Consider the following 7,679-nt stretch of genomic DNA (forward strand, 5'->3'; position numbering starts at 1 on the left):
AAATGGCCAACAGACACATGAAAAAGTGCTCCACATCGCTCGGCATCAGGGAAATCCAAATTGAAACGTCAATGAGATACCACCTCACACCTGTCAGAATGGCTAAAATTAACAAGTCAGGAAACGACAGATATTGGCGGGGATGTGGAGAAAGGGGAACCCTCCTACACTGTTGGTGGGAATGCAAGCTGGTGCAACCCCTCTGGAAAACAGTATGGAGGTTCCTCAAACAATTGAAAATAGAGCTACCATACGATCCAGCAATTGCACTACTGGGTATTTACCCCAAAGATACAAATGTAGGGATCCAAAGGGGTACGTGCACCCCAATGTTTATAGCAGCAATGTCCACAATAGCCAAACTGTGGAAAGAGCCAAGATGTCCATCGACAGATGAATGGATAAAGAAGAGGTGGTGTATATACACAATGGACTATTATGCAGCCATCAAAAGGAATGAGATCTTGCCATTTGCAAGGACGTGGATAGAACTGGAGGGTGTTATGCTGAGTAAAATAAGTCAATCAGAGAAAGGCATGTATCATATGACCTCACTGATATGAGGAATTCTTAATCTCAGGAAACACACTGAGTGTTGCTGAGTGGTGGGGGGTGGGAGGGATGGGGTGGCTGGGTGATAGACATTGGGGAGGGTGTGTGCTATGGTGAGCGCTGTGAATTGTGCAAGACTGTTGAATCACAGATCTGTACTTCTGAAACAAATAATGCAAGATATGTTAAGAAAAAAGAAAAAGAAGATAGCAGGAGGGGAAGAATGAAGGGGAGTAAGTCGGAGGGGGAGATGAACCATGAGAGATGATGGACTCTGAAAAACAAACTGAGGGTTCTAGAGGGGAGGGGGTAGGGGGATGGGTTAGCCTGGTGATAGGTATTAAGGAGGGCACATTCTGCGTGGAGCACTGGGTGTTATGCACAAACAATGAATCATGGAACACTATATCAAGAACTAATGATGTAATGTATGGTGATTAACGTAACAATAAAAAAATTAAAAAAAAAAACCTCACAGGGTGGGCCCAGCAAGGCTTCTCATGAGCTTCCTAACCTTACATCTTGGGGTTGGCAAATTACAGTCCTAGGGCCAGATCTGACCCATTGTCTGTTTTTTTGTAAATAAATTTTATCGGAACGCAAAAAAAAAAAATTCTTATAGTGAGGCTCTGTGATTGCTAGATTCACCCCATCTTGTTTTTCTGAAAATGTCTTAATTGTGTCCTCACTCTAGAATGATAGTTAAACCTGGTAATTCTAGATAGTAACTATTTACTTTCAGCAGTTTTAATATATCATTCTACGGGCTTCAGACTTCATTTGTTCATATTAAAAATTCAGCTATTTGTTTAATGGTCATTCCTTTTGTAACCTGACTTTTTTCTCTGGTTGCTTATAAAATCTCCATGTTATCTTTGTTACAGTTAAGTTTCATTACAATGTATACGGCTGTGAATTTATTTGTATTTATTCTGTCTTGTATTCATTGTGCTTCTGACTCATTATTCATGTTCTTACATCAACTTTTAAAAATTTTCAGCCATTATATCCTTATGCATTGCCTCTTTACTATTCTCCCTCTTTTCTTTCTGGAACTCTTATTAGAACTATGCTGGACCTTCTCATTTTATCCTCAATATTTAAAAATTTCTCTATTTTTCACTTGAAATTTCTTGCCTAGTTAGTGTAGCTAACTCTGTGTTATTTACATTCAACTTCTCAGTCATTGTATTTGAATGACAAGTAAAGATGTGGTGCTTTATTCAGTGCTATAGATTTATGGTAACCTTTTTTAAAGGAATCCTGTACACCCTCTGAGGAAAAACCAATTGCTTAAACATTGCATTGTACAAAAATCTCTCAAGTGCCCACATGAAGCAGCTGGGGTACTTTCTCAAAAACTTCTCCAAACTGTATTCCAGTAAGATGAGATGTAGTGTAGCACCAGAGCTTTAATATCTTCTCTAAATTGTGGAGCTAGGTTGAACACAGCACAGGTCAAACTCTCCACTGCCATTGTCTTTACCAATTAAAGACGGTGATCCCAGTCATGGTACAACCTATGTGAGCATGAATTGCTATAGATTTTTCCATGCTGCTGGACTGCACGAGTTGGAAGGTAACTCTCTCCTCATCAGCTAACATATATCTTCTGATGTCTGGGTCCCAAGGGCTATAGGACTAAGCTTAAAAACCTTAGTAACATATTCTATTTGAAATAATCACACCATATGAGGAACATGAAAAGGGCAGAAGGCAGAAGTTGCCACTTGGGGATTCACTAGCCAACACACCTGTACTGGCAAAAAATTCACACATACTGCACTGCACTAAGCATTCCCTTTACAATTCACACATTGCGTTGTTTTGTTTTGTTTTGTTTTGTTTCAATGACTATAGTAGTCATTACTAGGAGTTCTATTTTATTTATTTGCAAACATGTCTGCAACTATTTGCAAATAAGCTCTTCATTGTATTTCATACCATCTTACTTTCTATGATTTTACTGTGTACTTTTACATTTTTAATTATTTTAAATGTACCTATTTTCCATTGATTTCTGTTATCTGAAGGCTTGGGAAACTCATGCTCCTATTTTATTGTGCCAGGTGGCTCTCATTCATGGCATGATGTTTCCTCATCTGTTTTATAATCCTGGGTTGTGACTTCATCTTCAGCAAGTTCTACACTGACATCCTGTGCTACAGGGGTGAATGCATGATCCTCAAAAGTGGTTTTGTATTTGCTTCTGTAAAGTATTCCAGGGACAACATCTGCCCACGGCAATTTTTATTGAATTTCTTGGCTTGAGGGTGCCCATAACATGTGGATATTATAATTTCAAACCTTGGGTTTCAGGTTCTCGGAAGAGATTTTCCTGTTTTTCCTTCACCCCTGCCTCCCACCCCACACACACCCAGATAAGCCTTCTCATTATCTCCCTATTTTGGTGTGTGAATTGTTTTTCAGTTCGCCTTTACAAAGAGGGTGCAGACTTTCAAAATCCTGGCTTTATACAAGGGTTTTATTTCAAACTCTCTGCCTATACAAGACAAGCCTCATTTCTTCTCTATTGTAGGCATTAAAACCCTCCTGCCTCAACCTCCAGGGAAGATTTAGCATCAGCTCAGACTCATACTTCTTTGATTTACAGTTTCTTCTTTATCCCTGGGACCTGTAGGTTTCCTTTTCTCATAAACGCAGTTATACATTTCTAAGAATTCTTATTGCATTTTATCCAGCATATATAGAAGCTATTAGAAAGAGAATTTTCTAACTGTTTTATCGGCCAGCTTGCTGGAACCAGAAATTCTCAATTTTATTTTTTAACATGCACTTCTTGTTTTGTACTAATATTATAATGCTTTATATTCACTTTAATTATATGATTATAATAATAAATTTAACTGAAACAAACAGATCTGGGAACACATATACACAATCATCTGATTCTTTGTGAATATACAACGCCAACTGGTAGGAGCAGAAGTTTAGGGCATACTAGAGAGCGTCCTGCAAGCCAGGTGTGTTTAGAAGGCTATAAACATCAATTTAGTGTGTTTCATAGAAAGAATGGGGAATACTATAAATCCAAATATTAGAAATCCAAATATTATATATATATTATACATATATAATATATTATAATATATAAATCCAAATGGGGACTATTATAAATCCAAATATTATAAATCCAATAAGAAAGCATCCATCATAACTTGTAGGAATGGAGCATAGGAACTGATGAGAAATGAATCTAGAAAAATATGTTAGTTTCATGCCTTGCAAGCATGAGTCATTCTGAGGAATTTGGCCTTAATCCTTAGGAAATGGTGGGGTATTTTGTATTAGTACAAAAATGGGGGTGTATCAAAGTATATGGACCTGTGGGCTTTGAATGCGAAAACATACAGGAAACAATCTGCATAAAGTTTTGCACATTTTTTCCTATTTCAATATCTATAAAAGCTTCAACAAGCCCCTAGAAGTTAGTGAAGCAATATAAGTATTCTAATATTTAAATTGCTATAAATTCTTAAGCTACTTCAAGGTCTTTGCAGATGTTCTCCTATGGAACAATGGCTCCCCTCATTCAGCCTGTGGCACCTCAGTAATTTTCTCGGTCACCCAGTAAACTTCAGTTACATCCTCTCCAAAGAAGTCTGACTCTCAGCACTTAGTGACTGGGGAAGAGAGAACCCTCTTCCAAATGTGTTCATTCCCCATGTACCCTACCTCAACCCGAGAGCTACTGGCTGCTACCTATATTTGCCATTCTTGTTTTCTTTAGAGCTATTTTTACCCCTTAGTAGTTATGACCCATTGCAAGTTAATAATTCTTTAATTAAGCTTTTTCTATTTTAATTACTGTGTTGTTTCCATCTCCAACCTGGACCCTGATTGATAACACACACTGAAATTTGAAAACCAATATCCTAAAAGACAGAATTATCCCAGAATTTCCAGCAATTTTCAACAAATGTAGGTGAGTTATTCTAATGACTGTATAAATAACTATTACTTGGAGCGCCTGGGTGCTCAGCTGGTTAAACATCCAACTCCTGATTTTGGTACAGGTCATGATCTTCGGGTCGTGGGATTGAGCCCCACATCGGACTGTGCACTCAGCATGGAGTCCGTTAGTCCCTCTCCCTCTCTTCCTCCCCTCTGCTTGCACCTACACACTCTCTCTCTGATAAACAAAATCTTTAAAAATAATAAATAAATAAATAAATAGCTGTTCCTAAAAGATTGAGGGTCATAAATACCTGAAATTTAGAGGCTCAAATAACTATTTAGTCAAGGAAATTCTGATATACTGTGTATTTTTGTGGCCATACATGTAATCCATACATGTATACTGGATACTTTTCTGATCATAAAGCCTATAAAACGCCAATTAAATTTTTTAATCCCAAGTAAGTATGATTTAAGGTAAGATTAATCATCTGTGGAATTAAAAGATAATATTTATAATTACAGTTAAAAGTTGTTTGCAATATGCTAAGATTCTATTTTAGTCATGAAATTAGTACAAAACTCAGGAAAAGAAAAAATATTCAAAATTTTTTTCTTTTTAGATTTTATTTATTTATTTGAGAGAGAGAGAGACAGAGATAGTGAGAGACAGCACAAGTGGGGAGGAGAGGGAGAAGCAGGCTCCCTGCAGAGTAAGGAGCCCAATGCGGGGCTCGATCCCAGGACCCCGGGATCATGACCTGAGCCGAACGCAGTCGCTTAACCGACTGAGCTACCCAGGTGCCCCAAGAAAAAATATTTTTAACAGGGCTTTACAAAGGGAATATCCTTGTGCTCACTTCAGCAGCACATATCCTAAAACTGGAACGATACAGAGAAGATTAGCATGGCCCCTGCACAAAGATGACACGCAAATTTGTGAAGCATTGCATATTTCTCTTTTGACAAAGGTGGTAAATTCAGACAACATCGGGATCTAATAAACCTTATTCTTTCTTTTAATAAAGAAAGAATATTCTTTTTCTAAAAGAAGTACAAGATCTCACACATGTTACTGCCATTATTGTGAGATAAACATTGCTAACAGCAAGAAATCTGACATTAATTTATTGAATTAAATAAAAACTTATTGAATTAAAATTAAAACTCCTATTCAATCAAAGTGACCTGTCAGGGCTGTAGTTTCTACCGCTTCAGTGAACACATTTCTTTTAAAAGATTAGGCTGTTGAAATGTAAGGTCCAGAAAAGAAAGTGATAATTGCACATCAAAGCTGTAGGTCACAAAGTTTCAGAACTTTAGCTTTCCTTTCCAAGCAAACTTTAATTATATGAATCTAAACTTTCACAAGGCCTCTTATCAATCCCTCCTCCCCAAAAGTGAGTCAATTGTAAAAATCATTCTTGATCCAGCACCTTGAAAGATTTTATATTCAGGGCACATTCTTAACATCAGATTCATCAAAACACAAAAATCAGAAAGATATTCTCATCTTTTAAGGTATTTTCTTGAAAATATTGACATTTATATGAATATCCTTAGGCTTGACATTATTCAGTCTGAGACAAGTGATGAAAAAGTCAAGGTTTTCTCCTGGCAGAACCACAGCAACATGTTCAGAAGGCTGAGGGTCCCCTCAAGTCTTATTTCAGACTGAAACTTCAAATTCTTCCCATCTTCTTGGTATGTAAATTTTGATTAATGTTGTAAAAAGTACTTTAAGATTTTCATTCTTGCTTTCAGTTTCCTTTGAATTTTAGTGACCTTGACTCTTTGTCTCCTATGCAGAAATGTTGTAGCAGAATCTCAGCAGATCTCCTGGGCAGTTGGGGGTGAGGAGGGGTAAGACAGCATACAGCACTTCATGAGAATCAATCATAAAGGGCATCTTGGATGACTTGGTGCTCAAAGTGATGCTCATCCCAGGTAGATGGAACCATCTTTATTGGTGGCTTCTGTGAGATGTAAGGGCCAGAGAAACTTGTCCCTCCAACCGAGAGAAGGCAGTTGTGTCTGCTACTCCATGGAGTAGCAACCAATACGGTATCCTCACTTGTGGTGCCTGTTGTTTGTTGGTGTCTTTCAATCAGCTGTGCAGCCCCTTTCTTCCTGATACCTAGCCTGGGCGACATCCAGAGCTTCATTCAGTTATTTAGCATTTATGGATTCCCTTCCAACGACAGGCATTGCATGACCTTACCCTAGCTGACAGCTTCACAGACACACGTGCAGCGATGGTAGTAGAAGGGAAGGGCTGAGAACGCTGGCTTTGAGATCAGGCAGACTCAGGTAGAAATCCCAATTCTGTTACCTACTAGCTTTGTGATCTTAAGTTTGGCACCTATAAAAAGAAGATAATACTTCATTGCATTGTTGAAGGAACTAAATGAAATAATATACACAGGGACTGAGCAGGTGTCTGGCATATCATAAGAGTTCAATAAATTGTTGATATTACTTTGTTGTTGTTATAATTATTTCTTAAATAACCCTTCTGAGCTCCTGTCCAATATTTTCAACTCCCTATAGTTCTCTCTCCCTAGATATCCTCTGTAAGTACATCAAATGCAGTATTTCTAAAACTGAACCCAGTAGCATTCTTGGGAAATCCATCACTATTTTTTCTTAGTATCTCCATCTGCCATTATCTTTATGGACAAATAAAATATCTGGAAGCCACCTTTGAGTCCTGTTTCTTCTTCACTTTGATATTAAATACATCATCTATTCAGTCCTTTTTAACTCATAAATGTATCCCTTTCTCTCCATTCCAACTGGCATTGCCCTGATTTATAATTTCATTCTCTCTTTCCTGCACAGCCCCTACATACAGCCACAGGAAATCTTCTAAAGAATCCTGACTTCAAATATTCTGTCCTGTTGAGCTTACAACTACATTAATACTTGTTGAACCATGTTGTAATTTTTTTACTCAAGAAATACAGCCTCCCCACTGGCCTCCAGCCTCCCATCTGTGCCCTAAGTCATTTGTCACTCTGCCACCAGAGGGATCATTTAAGAAAACAAATCTCACCATATTTCTTCCACTCAAAATGTGGAAAACCCTCCACTACTGAGCTCCAGCTTCAATTTTGAGCCCCATCTCCTGCCAAACGTGTGTGTGTGTGTGTGTGTGTGTGTGTGTGTGTGTGTGTCTTATATGCACTCAAGTCAAATAGTGCCAGGTT

The 7,679-nt window shown here is 37.9% G+C and overlaps 1 non-coding gene across 1 annotated transcript; it reads left to right on the forward strand.

Annotated features, from left to right (window-relative positions):
• The first annotated feature begins 5,322 nt into the window (after positions 1-5,322).
• LOC114213095 (U6 spliceosomal RNA) lies at positions 5,323-5,429 on the forward strand. Its single transcript, XR_003610128.1, has one exon. It is a non-coding gene; the product is annotated as a U6 spliceosomal RNA (small nuclear RNA).
• Positions 5,430-7,679: the final 2,250 nt, after the last annotated feature.

This window comes from Eumetopias jubatus, unplaced genomic scaffold, assembly GCF_037043125.1.
Source record: "Eumetopias jubatus isolate StellerSeaLion01/CBP00866 unplaced genomic scaffold, mEumJub1_p1.0 scaffold_6, whole genome shotgun sequence".
NCBI classification, from domain to species: domain Eukaryota; kingdom Metazoa; phylum Chordata; class Mammalia; order Carnivora; family Otariidae; genus Eumetopias; species Eumetopias jubatus.